Source organism: Pimephales promelas, chromosome 3, assembly GCF_988280905.1.
Source record: "Pimephales promelas chromosome 3, fPimPro1.hap1.1, whole genome shotgun sequence".
NCBI lineage: Eukaryota > Metazoa > Chordata > Actinopteri > Cypriniformes > Leuciscidae > Pimephales > Pimephales promelas.
This window is the reverse complement of record NC_142771.1, coordinates 5,507,883-5,525,435: the sequence shown is the minus strand read 5'-3', so window position 1 is coordinate 5,525,435 and position 17,553 is coordinate 5,507,883.

Genomic DNA, 17,553 nt, shown 5'->3' with positions numbered 1-17,553 from the left:
CGGGAAAGCCATGGCCATCATCTCCGGGTCCGTATCGGGCACCGCTGGCACCCCCGATGGAGGCAGCGGCTCCGACACGTCGTCCGCAGAGACATCTGTTCATCGCCGGGAGCGACAAAGGAAACGGTTGGTACACACCTCGTGGGTGGTCCAGAGCGCTCCTTTGGCAGCTCACATGGTAGCGGAGGCTGAGAGGAGTGAGGGTTCCTAGGGGGTTGGTTCCCCGAAGGAAGTGCGCTCAATGCAATCCTCAGGTCACTCGCGCCAGCATCCGAAGCAACCCTCGCAGGAGGATTGGAACGGGGCGCCGGCACTGGGACTCCGCCCCTTCGCTTTCTATCTGTGTAAGCTCTTTTAGGGACTGCTCTCAATGGTACTGAAGCATGCAGGGGAACAGTCACTGCGAACACAGACAGGAATGTGCACCTGTCTGTGCGCTATCTCTCTCGCTCGCTGTCTTACCAGCTGTGAAAACGGCTTTTGAGCGCTCGTACGGCGCACCTTACCAGCTGTTACAACAGCTTTTTGATTTGCTCGACACAACCGACAGGAGAGAAAAATAAAGAAGACTGCTCGCGCGGCCGTGCTGTAACGCCCGCACCGGGAAAGAGAGGTCCAAAGAAGAGACTCGTTAGAGTTTCTATACACTCTTGAAGATCAAGCATGAAGTCGTTTGGCTCCGAAGCAAAAAGCTGAAGTGCAGAATCACACAGTCGCTCATTTATACCTGCGCTGACGAGGACGTGCAGCTGTTGCAAATGATTGCACGCCAATGTGCATTGGCTTGTTTTAGATTCACTCGAAGTAAATTGGCTCTCTAGCGAGATTGCTGTTGGTCAGTCTGACCTACGTTGTAGTGACTGACCGATAGGGAAACCGGAATTGTCACCATTATGGAGATGAGCGTTTGCTTTAGTTGGGCTCTTGACCCTTATATATTATTATTTTTAGATTTTGTTTGGTTGTATCTGAGTTATACCTGCCAGATGAACAAAGAAAAAAAAGTGATCTAATGTGTTGGTTATATTATGACAATCATCATTTGAAGTTTATCTTTGTTATTTATGCTGTTGGTTACAGTATCCGCAAGTTTCCTACCCCCCATGAGGCCTTGCATCAAAAGTGGGCGCGTCTTCCGGTTCGAAGTAAACAAAGCGTGACTTGACCATGGACTTGACATGCTTGACACTCGTTCATTCAAAAGTTGACAGTCATTCAAGTTATAGCGATCCAAACTAGCTAACGATGTGGGAACACAACCTCAATGAAAAGGGTGAAATAACAGTACCTTTACCCTCCGCAGTAGTTGGTTGGGAGTATTATAATAACATTATTAATAATCAATACTCATCAAGGCATGGTGACAGACAGTTGTGTGAGCTGACAAACAATTAAAATAAAAAATACACACTTAGTCATTGTGCCTTGGAGTTTATTCAAAACTATAAATGAATGTGCTACTTGAATACATTAACTGGCACATTTGGTATTCTGTCAACTCAGGCTTTGATCCCGAGTTTAGGTGTAACATCAGTAGCGAACAGCCAATCACATGCTGAGGGAGTTTATAGAATATTAAGAATTTAAACAGATGTACACAAGAAGATTCGTCGTCTTTTGGGAGGTGATGGAAACTACAGTCGTTGGCAGGATAACTCTGATTTAGTTTTCGGCTTATGTTCAAAACAATCACGTTTAAGCCACTGAATTAGTTTAGTCCGGTTCTACGTACAACCGCGAACAGCACATGTTGTCCCTGAGCTCTGTAACGACATCTCTCATAAAGACTTTTGTCTTTAAATAGTAAAATAATTCTCCGAAAAACAGCTAGCCTCTTTGCTAACTAACACACAAAATACCATTGGAATGCTACGGAAGTTTCACCCACTTTATTTTTTATAGGAGCTCCCCCCGGAAACTTGTGGATAACTGTGATTCTGCACAAATATCATAAAATAAACAATTTCATTAAAGTTCAAAAATCAAAAAACATTCAGTTTGCACACACAGAGGTCAAGATTCAGTCAATGCATCTCAGCAATGATGACGAGCAGAATATTCAATTAGGAAACGTAAATTACATAGACAATTCAGATCATAATTTATTCATACCGCAATGCATGATGGGAGCCATTAATGAGTTGTGATTGTTGGCAGCCACTGCAACATGGAGTATTATTGTCACCATTATTGAGATTCACAGGCTGATTATTGATGTCTGTGTTTCTAAAAAAAATAATTTGAAAGTCATTTGATCAGAACAATGTAAATTAAATCTTATGCATTACGAGAAAAATACTGTTTATCACATACTGTAGAATCAGGACCACAGCATGAGTATGCCATAACATTCGCCTCATTCACCTGGCGGCCACTTTGAAAATGGAACGCCGCTGCGGGGTAAACTCACCCGGAAGTATGCATGCAAAGCAGCAGCACCAGCAATGAAAACTCAGTGTGGACCACCAATGTTTCCTGTCTGCCCGAATTAACGATGCAAAATGTGAAGCAGTGAGCCAGTGACCGCAACATCCCCCGGACTGTGTTAATTAAGGGATACCGTACAGATCGGAGGTTTTATCCACGACATTGAACGTCTGAATGGACGCATCTTTACCTCAGTTTCTGTGAGCTTGTAGCAGCTAGAGGTAGTAGCTGTAATATGGAGTTGTTGACTGTGGAAGTTACTATGTTAGTTTAGAATCTATACAAATCCGTAACCATCATTATTGTTCTTCTTTATGAATCTATACAAATATGTGAACTTGTATTGTCACCATAGCACCTTATACTAGTCAGTATGTAACAGGATCAGTCTCTGTCAGACCTTATAATCACTTCTCATGCTCTTTTACTTTTACATACCTGTGAGTGATATGATTGTTTTACATGTATGTGTGTGTATGTATACGCTACTGGATGGACGTAAACTTATGAACTCTTAGCTCCTGTATGTTGTGGTGCCTCATTTTTCTGCGCCGAGGGGAAATACCTATAGCCCTCACAAATATGTGTGATGGGCTCCCTATTAACTGTCGATTAAAGACGTGGCAAAGTGGCAATGTACACAAACAAAAACATTTTAGAATGTAAACTTAAAATGCCTTAATGGCTTACATATATGCCAGTTTTGTTCTTCTGCACAATGGATACCTCAGAATAAACAGGCACTAAGCAGTAAATACTTTCAGTAGATGGTAATCAGAAACTCTTTTGCCCCTGGGCTAAGGACTATGTGACACACCTGTGTGAAACTCAGAACAAACAAAACAGTTTCATGTGGAGCTGATGTGTACACACCAACATTTTTACTTTTTGACCAGAGTTCTGTAATCTTGGCATTGATCGTACTTCCAATACTAGTAATTAAATATGACATTGAACATATACGAAAAACATACTTTGCCATGTACTTTCCTTATAAACAGCATATATATTGTCTGTTTGATTCATACTTAATTTATATAATTACGTTGTATGAGAAAAATGCGAGTAAATCATAATATGAGACATATAACTCTCATAAGACATATAATGCACATAAAACATAAACATTTACTATTGTAGGCATTAGGTAATTCTTTTTGTGTGTCTTTTTGTGTTTCCTGATTCCAGTCTACTGTAATAATTTTTGCATTGTTTTTTTTGTTCATTTTTAGGTGCAACTCTTGAGAGGTGGCCAGGGACCCAGCTTTCCAGCATTAGAAGTACGATCAATGCCAAGATTACAGAACTCTGGTCAAAAAGTAAAAATGTTGGTGTGTACACATCAGCTCCACATGAAACTGTTTTGTTTGTTCTGAGTTTCACACAGGTGTGTCACATAGTCCTTAGCCCAGGGGCAAAAGAGTTTCTGATTACTATCTACTGAAAGTATTTACTGCTTAGTGCCTGTTTATTCTGAGGTATCCATTGTGCAGAAGAACAAAACTGGCATATATGTAAGCCATTAAGGCATTTTAAGTTTACATTCTAAAATGTTTTTGTTTGTGTACATTGCCACTTTGCCACGTCTTTAATCGACAGTTAATAGGGAGCCCATCACACATATTTGTGAGGGCTATAGGTATTTCCCCTCGGCGCAGAAAAATGAGGCACCACAACATACAGGAGCTAAGAGTTCATAAGTTTACGTCCATCCAGTAGCGTATACATACACACACATACATGTAAAACAATCATATCACTCACAGGTATGTAAAAGTAAAAGAGCATGAGAAGTGATTATAAGGTCTGACAGAGACTGATCCTGTTACATACTGACTAGTATAAGGTGCTATGGTGACAATACAAGTTCACATATTTGTATAGATTCATAAAGAAGAACAATAATGATGGTTACGGATTTGTATAGATTCTAAACTAACATAGTAACTTCCACAGTCAACAACTCCATATTACAGCTACTACCTCTAGCTGCTACAAGCTCACAGAAACTGAGGTAAAGATGCGTCCATTCAGACGTTCAATGTTGTGGATAAAACCTCCGATCTGTACGGTATCCCTTAATTAACACAGTCCGGGGGATGTTGCGGTCACTGGCTCACTGCTTCACATTTTGCATCGTTAATTCGGGCAGACAGGAAACATTGGTGGTCCACACTGAGTTTTCATTGCTGGTGCTGCTGCTTTGCATGCATACTTCCGGGTGAGTTTACCCCGCAGCGGCGTTCCATTTTCAAAATGGCCGCCAGGTGAATGAGGCGAATGTTATGGCATACTCATGCTGTGGTCCTGATTCTACAGTATGTGATAAACAGTATTTTTCTCGTAATGCATAAGATTTAATTTACATTGTTCTGATCAAATGACTTTCAAATTATTTTTTTTAGAAACACAGACATCAATAATCAGCCTGTGAATCTCAATAATGGTGACAATAATACTCCATGTTGCAGTGGCTGCCAACAATCACAACTCATTAATGGCTCCCATCATGCATTGCGGTATGAATAAATTATGATCTGAATTGTCTATGTAATTTACGTTTCCTAATTGAATATTCTGCTCGTCATCATTGCTGAGATGCATTGACTGAATCTTGACCTCTGTGTGTGCAAACTGAATGTTTTTTGATTTTTGAACTTTAATGAAATTGTTTATTTTATGATATTTGTGCAGAATCACAGTTATCCACAAGTTTCCGGGGGGAGCTCCTATAAAAAATAAAGTGGGTGAAACTTCCGTAGCATTCCAATGGTATTTTGTGTGTTAGTTAGCAAAGAGGCTAGCTGTTTTTCGGAGAATTATTTTACTATTTAAAGACAAAAGTCTTTATGAGAGATGTCGTTACAGAGCTCAGGGACAACATGTGCTGTTCGCGCTTGTACGTAGAACCGGACTAAACTAATTCAGTGGCTTAAACGTGATTGTTTTGAACATAAGCCGAAAACTAAATCAGAGTTATCCTGCCAACGACTGTAGTTTCCATCACCTCCCAAAAGACGACGAATCTTCTTGTGTACATCTGTTTAAATTCTTAATATTCTATAAACTCCCTCAGCATGTGATTGGCTGTTCGCTACTGATGTTACACCTAAACTCGGGATCAAAGCCTGAGTTGACAGAATACCAAATGTGCCAGTTAATGTATTCAAGTAGCACATTCATTTATAGTTTTGAATAAACTCCAAGGCACAATGACTAAGTGTGTATTTTTTATTTTAATTGTTTGTCAGCTCACACAACTGTCTGTCACCATGCCTTGATGAGTATTGATTATTAATAATGTTATTATAATACTCCCAACCAACTACTGCGGAGGGTAAAGGTACTGTTATTTCACCCTTTTCATTGAGGTTGTGTTCCCACATCGTTAGCTAGTTTGGATCGCTATAACTTGAATGACTGTCAACTTTTGAATGAACGAGTGTCAAGCATGTCAAGTCCATGGTCAAGTCACGCTTTGTTTACTTCGAACCGGAAGACGCGCCCACTTTTGATGCAAGGCCTCATGGGGGGTAGGAAACTTGCGGATACTGTAACCAACAGCATAAATAACAAAGATAAACTTCAAATGATGATTGTCATAATATAACCAACACATTAGATCACTTTTTTTTCTTTGTTCATCTGGCAGGTATAACTCAGATACAACCAAACAAAATCTAAAAATAATAATATATAAGGGTCAAGAGCCCAACTAAAGCAAACGCTCATCTCCATAATGGTGACAATTCCGGTTTCCCTATCGGTCAGTCACTACAACGTAGGTCAGACTGACCAACAGCAATCTCGCTAGAGAGCCAATTTACTTCGAGTGAATCTAAAACAAGCCAATGCACATTGGCGTGCAATCATTTGCAACAGCTGCACGTCCTCGTCAGCGCAGGTATAAATGAGCGACTGTGTGATTCTGCACTTCAGCTTTTTGCTTCGGAGCCAAACGACTTCATGCTTGATCTTCAAGAGTGTATAGAAACTCTAACGAGTCTCTTCTTTGGACCTCTCTTTCCCGGTGCGGGCGTTACAGCACGGCCGCGCGAGCAGTCTTCTTTATTTTTCTCTCCTGTCGGTTGTGTCGAGCAAATCAAAAAGCTGTTGTAACAGCTGGTAAGGTGCGCCGTACGAGCGCTCAAAAGCCGTTTTCACAGCTGGTAAGACAGCGAGCGAGAGAGATAGCGCACAGACAGGTGCACATTCCTGTCTGTGTTCGCAGTGACTGTTCCCCTGCATGCTTCAGTACCATTGAGAGCAGTCCCTAAAAGAGCTTACACAGATAGAAAGCGAAGGGGCGGAGTCCCAGTGCCGGCGCCCCGTTCCAATCCTCCTGCGAGGGTTGCTTCGGATGCTGGCGCGAGTGACCTGAGGATTGCATTGAGCGCACTTCCTTCGGGGAACCAACCCCCTAGGAACCCTCACTCCTCTCAGCCTCCGCTACCATGTGAGCTGCCAAAGGAGCGCTCTGGACCACCCACGAGGTGTGTACCAACCGTTTCCTTTGTCGCTCCCGGCGATGAACAGATGTCTCTGCGGACGACGTGTCGGAGCCGCTGCCTCCATCGGGGGTGCCAGCGGTGCCCGATACGGACCCGGAGATGATGGCCATGGCTTTCCCGGGCCGCTGAGAGGGTAGTGTGGAACCCTCCACCGGGTCCCGAACCCTTGAGGCGGGATGATTGGTATCCCAGGGTGGCGCGTGCTGGCTCTCAGCAACCCACCCCAGTGCCATTCTTCCTGGAGGTGCATGAGGAGCTCACTGGGACGTGGACGGCACCTTTGACTGCCCGAAACCTTTCCAGTTGTTACTCCTCCCTCACCACCCTTGACAGCGGGGCAGCTAAGGGTTACACGCGCAACCCGCCGGTGGAGCGGGCCGTTGCTATGCAACTGTGCCCCAACTCCACTTGGCGCGGAGAACCGTGTCTCCCTTCCCGGGCCTGTAAGTACTCGTCGGACTTAACCGGCAAGGCTTACAAGGCCTGTGGGGAAGCTGCCTCTGCCGTGCACGCTTTGGCATTGCTCCAGGTCCATCAGGCCAAGGCACTGAAGGAACTGGACGAGGGTGGTCACGACCCACTGGTGTTCCAAGAACTCCGGCGGGCGACGCACCTCGCACTTCGTGCGACGAAGGTCACCGCTTGCTCAGTTGGACATGCGATGTCCACAATGGTGGTCCAGGAACGCCATCTCTGGCTGTCTGGCTGACATGCGGGAGACCGACAAGCTCCGGTACCTCAACGCCCCCGTGTCCCAGACCGGCCTTTTCGGCGATGCGGTCGAGAACTTTGCCCAGCAGTTCTCGGCTGTACAGAAGCAGACTGAGGCCATCAAACACATGCTACCAAGGCAGTCAGCTGCTGCCTCCACCCCACCGCCGGCGGCTCCTCAGTCTGCTCGTCGCCGGGGGCGTCCGCCTGCGCCCTCCCCGGCTCCTGTGCCGCATCCTCCACCGAAGCGACGCCGAGGAGCCAGTCGCAGGCAGAACACACCGCCTGTCGAGGCCCCGCCAAGCGGCCCTAGGACGGGCAACCAGATGGCAGGGACTGCTCTCCAGGAGACGATGGCTGCATCGCTCCCTCCCCCGGAAGAGGGCCGGGTGGAAAATCTTTTGTTTTGTTTTGTTCCACCCAAATTTTCAATAAAAGAGCAGTTTCTACCATCTCTGGGTCCGAAGAGGACTCGGAGAGCAGTGGGGGGACAAAATCCTTACCACTCTCATCCTCCTCTTCTATCGTCAGCTGGCAGCAGTGTACGGTCCGAGAACGCCACCGATCCGCCTCCCGAACTCCTGCCCCGTGGAACGAGGTAAGCGCTTCACAGCTCCCAGAGAGAGCCCCCCCAGCCAGGTCCCTGTGTTCCACTTCGCTGCCCCACTCCGGGTACACCTACGGCCCCCTTGGTCCCGCTTGTAGGTCTCTGAGAGCCTGGTTAGCGCTCCCCAGTCCATCTCGCTGGGTCATCAGGACCATCAGGCTCGGCTATGCGATTCAGTTCGCCCGGTGTCCCCCCAAGTTTCGGGTCATCCACTCCACTACAGTGAGAGCAGCCGATGCCCATGTCTTGCGTGCGGAGATTGCAGTCCTACTGGTGAAGGACGCGATAGAGCCGGTCCTTCCAGCCGATATGAAGTCAGGACACTACAGTCCCTTCTTCATTGTACCCAAGAAAGGTGGTGGGTTACGACCGATCTTGGACCTGTGAGTTTTGAATCGGAGCCTCCACAAGCTATCGTTCAAAATGCTCACGCACAAACGCATCTTCGAATGCATCTGTCCCCGAGATTGGTTTGCAGCAATCGACCTGAAGGATGTGAACACTCATGTCTCGATTCTCCCTCGACACAGGTTGTTTCTGCGCTTTGCGTTCTAGGGTCGAGCATATCAGTACAAAGTCCTACCCTTCAGGCTGTCCATGTCCCCCTGTGTCTTCACGAAAGTCGCGGAGGGGGCCATTGTTCCCATGAGAGAACATGGTGTTCACATCCTCAACTATCTCGACGACTGGCTCATACTAGCACACTCTCGAGATCAGTTATGGGATCACAGGGACCTTGTGCTCAGGCACCTCAGCCAGTTGGGTCTTCGGGTCAACTGGGAGAAGAGCAAACTCGCCCCCGTGCAGAGGATCTCTTTTCTCGGTATGGAGTTGGATTCAGTCACACAAACAGCGCGCCTCACAGAGCAGTGCGCTCAGTCGGTGCTGGACTGCTTGAACACGTTCAAGGGCTGGACGGCGGTCCCACTGAAATTATTTCAGAGGCTCCTGGGGCATATGGCAGCAGCTGTAGCAGTAACCCCGCTCGGCTTGCTTCATATGAGAGTCACGGGCGAGTCCCGAGATGGGCGTGGCATCACGGCACTCACCGGGTGGCAATCACACCTGCCTGCTGTCAGACCTTCAGCCCGTGGTCAGATCCCTTGTTCCTTCGGGCAGGAGTCCCCTTGGAACAGGTATCCAGGCATGCTGTGGTATTCACAGATGCCTCTGCCACCGGCTGGGGTGACACGTACAACGGGCATGCGGTATCAGGGGTGTGGACGGACCCTCATCTGCATTGGCATATCAATTGCCTCGAGTTGCTAGCAGTACACCTCGTATGAAAAGGCCGCTGCAGGGCAGGGACGTGCTGGTCCGTACGGACAACACTGCGACCGTCACATGTCTCAACTCGCCCGCCATCTCCTCCTCTGAAATCAGAAGCATCTGAGGTCGCTTCGAGCCATGTATGTCCCCGGTGTGCTCAACCGTGTGGCCGACGAGCTATCATGAGCTGTGCTCCCGGGAGAATGGCGACTCCACCCCAAGGTGGTTCAGCTGATCTGGAGAGAGTTCAAGGAGGCTCAGGTAGACCTGTTTGCCTCATCAGAGACCTCCCACTGCCAGCTGTTTTACTCCCTGACCGAGGGAACACTCGGCACAGATGTGTTTCCCCCAGTGAGCTTTCTAGCGCAGAAACTGTGCAAGGTCAGGGAGGACAAGGAGCAGGTCCTTCTGGTGGCTCCCTACTGGCTCACTCGGACCTGGTTCCCAGAACTCATGTTCCTTGTGACAGTCCCTCCCTGGCCCATTCCTCTGAGGAAGGATCTTCTGACTCAGAGACGGGGCACCCTATGGCACCCGCGTCCAGACCAGACCAAAACAGTTGGAAAGCACGACCTGGTCATCATGTTTCTTAGGGGGGCGAGACGATTAAATCCCAGCAGAGGCCAGCAGAAGGGAAAGGCTGTCTCCAAGCAGAGGATGGCCCACTGGATAGTGGATGCCATTGCCTTGGCTTACCAAGCTCAAGGCGTGCCCTGCCCGCTCAGGTTGCATGCACACTCCACGAGAGGCGTTGCATCCTCCTGGGCGCTGGCTCGTGGCGCCTCGCTAACAGATATCTGTAGAGCTGCGGGCTGGGCGACACCTAACACATTCGCTAGATACTATAGCCTACGTGTAGAGCCGGTCTACTCCCGTGTTTTCTCCCTAAACGGGTAGAAACACTGAGAGGCCCGGCTCTGTTGGCTTGCTGCACCCTACTATGCAACCTTATTGCTCCACAGTGAAAAACCTGTCGAGTCCTCCAACACCCCTCGGTCCGGACATGGCGGAGCGTCCGGAGGCAGGCCCCTGGAGTTTTTGCTGTGTACAAAGAGCCGTAGTTCACTGACAAGTTGAGCCATATCGCATTAATTATCGTTGGCGATATGTCCTCGATATTAACGCGATTTATAACGCGAGACTACGGCTCTTTGTAGTAAATGCTGCTCCATCTGAAAGCAGGTGAAGGTGATTTACTACTAATCAAGGAACCGGCTTTACTGATTAGATGCGCATAACAATATTGTGCGATATATCGCCCAGCCCTATTTTACATAGTAATTAAAAATGATATTGAATATATATACGAAAAACATACTTTGCCATGTACTTTCCTTATAAACAGCATATTGTTTGTTTGATTCATACTTAATTCATATAATTACGTTGTATGAGAAAAATGCGAAAGTGGCCACTTTCATGAGTAAATCATAATATGAGACATATAACGCTCATAAGACATATAATGCACATAAAACATAAACATTTACTATTGTAGGCAATAGGAAATTCTTTTTTCTGTATGTGTGTGTTTCAATTTTTTTGTGTTTCTTTTCCATACGGGACTTACTTACTTATATTCTTTTGCATCTTTGATACAAATTAGTTAGGCTAATTGATTTACATTCTGTTGAATGGAAGTACTCAGTTTGAGTTGTGACTAAACATGTATATTGGATGGAAATCCTGCCCACAACTTAATTAAGTTCATCCAATGAATATTTTTTTTAGTGATGAGCACACACACTACATGTGTTAAGATCTACAGAACATGGGTTGTCCCTGAGCACACACTGCATGTGTTAAAATATACACAGTATGTGTCATTTTTAACATCGCTTTTTACAGGTTTCATTTTATACATGTTTCATTTTACACTCACCATGTGAATGGTAAATAAAAGTTAAATAAAAAGTTTAAATAAAAGTGTAAACGTTATTTATGTACAATATTTTGTCAGTTGCTACATTTTAATTTAATTCAAAGTATAAAATCGGTTAACGTTGACAAAATCGGTTAACAGTTCTCTCTTCGTGAACATTTCTCAAAAGCAGCATTATCAATCAGGGGTTGAAGCGTGAATAACTGAATAATGTACAGCACAGAGAGTCTGTCCAGTCATTGAGCTTGAAACATTGTCTTGTTCTTTGTGTGCACATGCATTCTGTACTTGACTATTGATTAAATGGTTAATAATTTTACTATCGCCTCTTTCGCCTTATTTTTTAAAATGGCACAATTTGTGTTAAAATGACTTACACATTTACTGTGTTAAATTTGACTTGTTTTGTCCCTGATCAAGCACTCACGTGTTAACACTGACACAACATGTGTCAGTTTTAAAGGATTAGTTCACTTTTGCTGATAATTTACTCACCCCCATGTCATCCAAGATGTCCATGTCTTTCTTTCTTCAGTTGAAAAGAAATTAAGGTTTTTGATGAAAACATTCCAGGATTTTCTCCATATAATGGACAATGGGACCCAAATGGTTCAAGGTCGAAATGAGAGTCAACTTTCAGTGCAGCCTCAAAGGGCTTTAAACGTCGCCAGATGATGAATCAGGGTCTTATCTAGCGAAACGATCGCTCATCTTAAAAAAATAAATAAAAAACTTTAAGTTTATTAAGCACAAATGCTCGCCTTTCTCTGTGACGCGCGTTCTTGACGTCACGTAATACGCAATTACGTTGAAAGGGAGTCACAGAGTTAATAACCCAACAGTTATTTCTAGAAATTACCCAATGACTTAAAAAAATGACCCAATAACCCAGTGGTTGGGTTAGATAAATAACACAAAGTTTTTTTTGTTTTTTTTACTGTGCACACAATGTGTCAAAATACCATCAACACATGCTGTGTGTTGTTTTAATACATCTCTGTGGTAGGGGGGCGTGGTTTTCGCGGCGTCTGTAGTGAGAGACGAGTCAATGAGCTGCGCGGAGAGTAAGTCGGTCAAGTGCAAATGATGAACAGCTGTGTCTATTTGCAGTGATTGGAGCGGGGAGACCGTAAAGGCCGCAGACTGGGAGAGAGGGGGAGAGAGAGACCTGGGAGCTTGTGTGGCAGTCTGAGCAGCTGGAAGAGACTGTCCGAGAGACGTGAAAAAGCTGTATACAGCGGGAAAGAGTTTATGATTTGATGTTTGTTTTATTTCTGAGTTGTGGTTGTGAAGAGCGCTGAGGCGCCGTGGGAAGAGATATCAACAAAATAAAAACACACAAGCTCCTCTATTCGCCGATCCTGTCTCCTTCTTCACCCCTAACTGAACTTTATTACAATCTCTTTTTAGAGTGTAATCACATTTCGTAAATCATATGAATCATTAAATTAATAATTCCTTACTAGCCTACATGAAAGCTTGGCCCTCCTGATAATCAACAAATACATCTTTGCTTAAATGTTATGGGGTTTTTCGTGCGTTGGCCACAAGATAAGCTTAATTTAACAAAACAATAATTTCAGGACATTGAGATGGGTAATTGTAACAAGGTTAAGGGAAGAAGGAGACAGGAACCGGATAATAGTCAAAAATAAAACTTTATTTAAACAAAATAAACAAACAAATTACCTGCCAGCAGCCCCTCGCGGACGACTGCTGGCTTACCAAATAAAATATAAAATACAAACAAAAGCAGGCCTGTTCCTCTCTCCATCATCCACTCCGTCGCTCCCCCTTTCCGCTCCTTCGTGAGATGCGAGACCGGTGTGCTTCGCAGGTGCTGCTCATTGACTCTGTGCACGAGAAAAATGCTAACTTCCGCCTTGAGGGCGGATTTTGGGTACTTCGGTTCCGGTTGCCGTTGTTTACATCCTACATCTGTGGACCGGCTATCTAGCTTAGCTATCTAAATATATTTGTCTAAAACTATGTTCATTTGTTCATTGTCAAGTCAACCAACACAGTTTTCACTCATATTTGGGTGGAGCCAGGCGCTGCTGCATTGTGAAAAGTAAACGATATTTCACATTTTGTCACCGCACCCAAGCAGTCGCTTTACAGAGTGGAGCGTTGCGTATCCATGACAACTAGAAGGAAGTTTTTAGGCTACTAATTATTTATTATATTATACCCTTTAAAGGTGCCCTCTGGGATAAAAAATCAAATCATACACCATATTCCATTCCAGACGGGGGCAGTATACCTCCAGAAAAATACCTCCACGGCCGCGCGCACTCATGTCTTCAAACAACACGGGCGAGCGCTGTGTTGCTCTGTCTCCCTGGCGCATATTAATCAAATCAATTGACACGATAGTAAAAGGTTGGAAGACCGCAGTTTCACGTGGATCATTTGGAGATTTTCAGAGATTAGAGACTAAATGAACAACATCTCAATACTAAATTATTATAAAGGCCGTCTCATAGACAAGGCATTTTTTAGCCCAGGCATTTTTAGTTTATGGTATTCGTTTTGTTCATGTTACATTTTGAATTAATTTGACAGACAGCATTCCCTGATGTGGACCAAGCTAGCGCCTTTCAGAGCTGCCAACTCTCACAAATTCACCGTGAGACACACAACTGATACTTTTCACACACTCTCACACCACATCCATTTTGTCATGCACAGAAAAGGACACAGAGACCAATCTCAGCTCTCAGATTCTGTTCATTTTATTACGCAATTCAAACAATAAATGCAGTTTTGGCGCTTGTAAATGTTAGACGACAGATCCCTAGCGCACGTGAACCGATCATCTCTACTAGCTAATGGTAAACGAACACGAACACTGTTGAAAGATATGTTACAACTTACCAAAATGTATTCCTCATGCATAATATCGACCAATCATTTATTTAACTCATGCCTGAACTGAAATTTAGTAGCGGGCTGTATTTCCACACGACATCACGACATGACATCAGGTTCAAGTACACACAAGCCGGCGCAACTTACTCGTGTTACTGCAGTTTGGCTGGTGGTAACGTTGCCCGCCCGCATACTGCCTCCCATGGCCGAAACTGGTATTACAAACTGGCCGGGGCTAGTAAATTAGCATGCTAATTTAGGTTTATATCTCGGCAGCAGTATAACTTGTCAAGTTTTTAATGCCATCATTGCACTTATTTCTTCTCATTCTTTTGATGCATGTAGCTCATTTTTTATATATTTTAACCTCAATTATTACATATGGCACCTTTAACCAGGAGAAGCCCCTGGGGTTAGAACCTATTTTGTAAGGGAGACCTGTTTAGAAATATGTGTTAAACAGCCTAATTTGATAACGAACGAACCAACGTCGGATACCTTTACTCCCTGTATGACATGTATAGTGTCAACACTGATCTATATAATGATATTCTATATAGATAGTGGTTGTCAACAACATAGCCTCTGAACATCATAAACAAAATAATGGCGAACACAAACTGTTCTGGAAAATGCACTTTCTAACGCATGATTTCGACTTTTATAATGTACCATAATGTATAGAGTTTATAATGTATAGAGAGATAGCTATAACAGTTAGCATAGCTTGAGCACGTAGCATGGCAACATTAATGTCCGAGTGATTCCACGTGTACCGCGTATGTACATGCCGTTAAATGTCCGAGCGAAACAAAACAAAATGTAGATCTACATCTGGGGAGCGATATATATATATATATATATATATATATATATATATATATATATATACACAGTAATAACGTTAAGTGAACGGTAGAACACGCTGAAAAGAGATTATGCGTGTTGATAGCATGCCAAAAATACGTGATACGTGTCATACATACGCAATTTCATGAGATCAGTCTGAGCATGGATGTTGTTGTGACTTCACGTTCCCTTCAAAATTATGCAAATACTGAGAAATGTAATATTTAAACCCCTTCTCTCTTGCTCTGGGGAGCTGGAGAAAAATCATTAGCCAGTCGATGAACATAACCGACTGTAATATTCGGCAAATGTTCAAGACATCTGCAGAAATATACATCCTCTACGTCGTCCATCAGGCTACCGGAAACTAGACACCCCATATCGGTTTCGCAACCGGAACTAGCGTGCACATAGTCCATTAGCAATCGCAACACCGGCCTCGCGACTTTCTGTCACGTCCCTCGGCCGTCCTGCTCACCACAGTAATGTTTTTTTTTTCTTGCATTATTTAAAGCTTTGGGAACTAATCAGCTTTTGCAGTTCATATATTGCAGTAATACCGACACCATCTATAAAAAGGGGCTGCAGAGACTGTACTTTATGCGGAGACTGAGACAGTTTAGAGTGGACAGAGATATGATGTTACTTTTTTATCACTCATCTGTGGAGAGCATGCTACTTTTCTGTTCCGTTGCATGGTATTTCTCTTTGTCAGTGACCAACAAAAATAGATTGAGCAAGATAGTTAATCTGGCCAGTAAGGTTGCGGGGCATAAACTAGACAGTATGGCTATTACCTGTGAAAGAAGAGTGTTGAAGAAAGGTATAGCTATTAACAAAGATACGTCACATCCCTTACACCGGGCATATGAGGTGTTGCCATCAGGGAGAAGGTTTAGGTTACCTTATTTCCAGACAAATCGAGCCAGTAAATCATTTATTCCAACTAGCATCACTTTGATGAACAAGAAGTTACCTGTAGGACTGCACTTTACATAGCACTAATAGCACTTTAATTAGGTTTCTTTGAGTCTGCTGTCTTGATATGTGTGGGGGGTGTGGTGGGGATGAGGGAGGGGGGGGGGGTGGTTGGGGTGAGGGAATGTTGTGTTCTGTCATGTAAAAATTGTCTTTGTATATATGTATCAGGCGTATTGTAGGTGCAGAACAATTTTCCGCGAGGACAATAAACTTAATCAATCAATCAATATATAGATTTGAACATACACTCCGTCCTACACTCCCCTCATGCCTAAGGATGAAATTCTTATGAAATATGATCATGCCAGGTGGGGCGGACCATTCTGCAGGCTTGGATGAGTGTTTTAGCACTGTCGACACCTGAAATGGCGGACTCTCCAGGTAAGAATGCTGCCAAAAACATTTAAAATTCTAGTTTAGCATTTCTTTACTGATCTGACTTTATGAAATCCACATAGACAGCGGGTTCCTCCTTTATGTAGGCTAGTTCACTTTATTGTATTGTACCAAACATGTTTACTCTTTTTGTACCAAAAAAGAAAAGAAAAAAAAAATCCGTCCTCGATCACCCAAAGATCGGATTCGGCGTTTGCTTTCTACAGTCGCCATTCAATTTACACGCACTTTTTTTTTTCAATCGGACTGAGAATCTGAATGTATAGTTTACATGAACGCTGAACGTGCTCGGGTTGATGTGCGTTTTTTCATTGCTTTAGGTCTAGTCTTTTTGACGATGTCGTCGGAACGAATCGTTCTTTTGAACCGGTTCTACTCAGTGAACCGGGCTAACCAGTACACTAAATCGAACTGAATCGTTCGAAACAGTTCGTGTCTTGTAGTGATGGGATTTTTTTTTTTTTTTTTTTTTTAGTGGAAGATTCAGTGTTTTTTTTTTTTTATTATTAAACATTAAAAGCAATACATTATGGCTCTTTGAGGGGATCCGGGTCTTGGCGATCCGTTCCTTTCAAAGAGCCGTTCAAAAGAATGACTCTTTTGGCTCTTTTTAAATATATAGTATAACCACTGGGAGGAATGATGAGGTGAGATTTGTAGTCAAATAATTCAAACTCAGATATCACACATCAATATCAGAGTTTGAATTATTCTGAAATATTGATTATTACCTCATTTGTCATGTGTGGACTATATTCCGTTGCACAACATCCCTCTCTCTGCTTAGAAAGTGACATCACTATTTTAGATTTACCAAGTGTGTGTGTATGTGTAAAGCTGTTGACTTATGTTATTCATACAATACCACAAGAACATTTTGATAAAAAAACAAAAAATATTTAAAGTTGTAAATATATACTGTACAATAACATAAACATGAACACAAAATGCAATGTAAATAAACACAAGCAGTTCCTTACTTTATGGCTTTTTTTAACTGGAGTAACCATGTGATGGCAGCGTGCGCAAGTTTTGGCTCCGCTCCTACC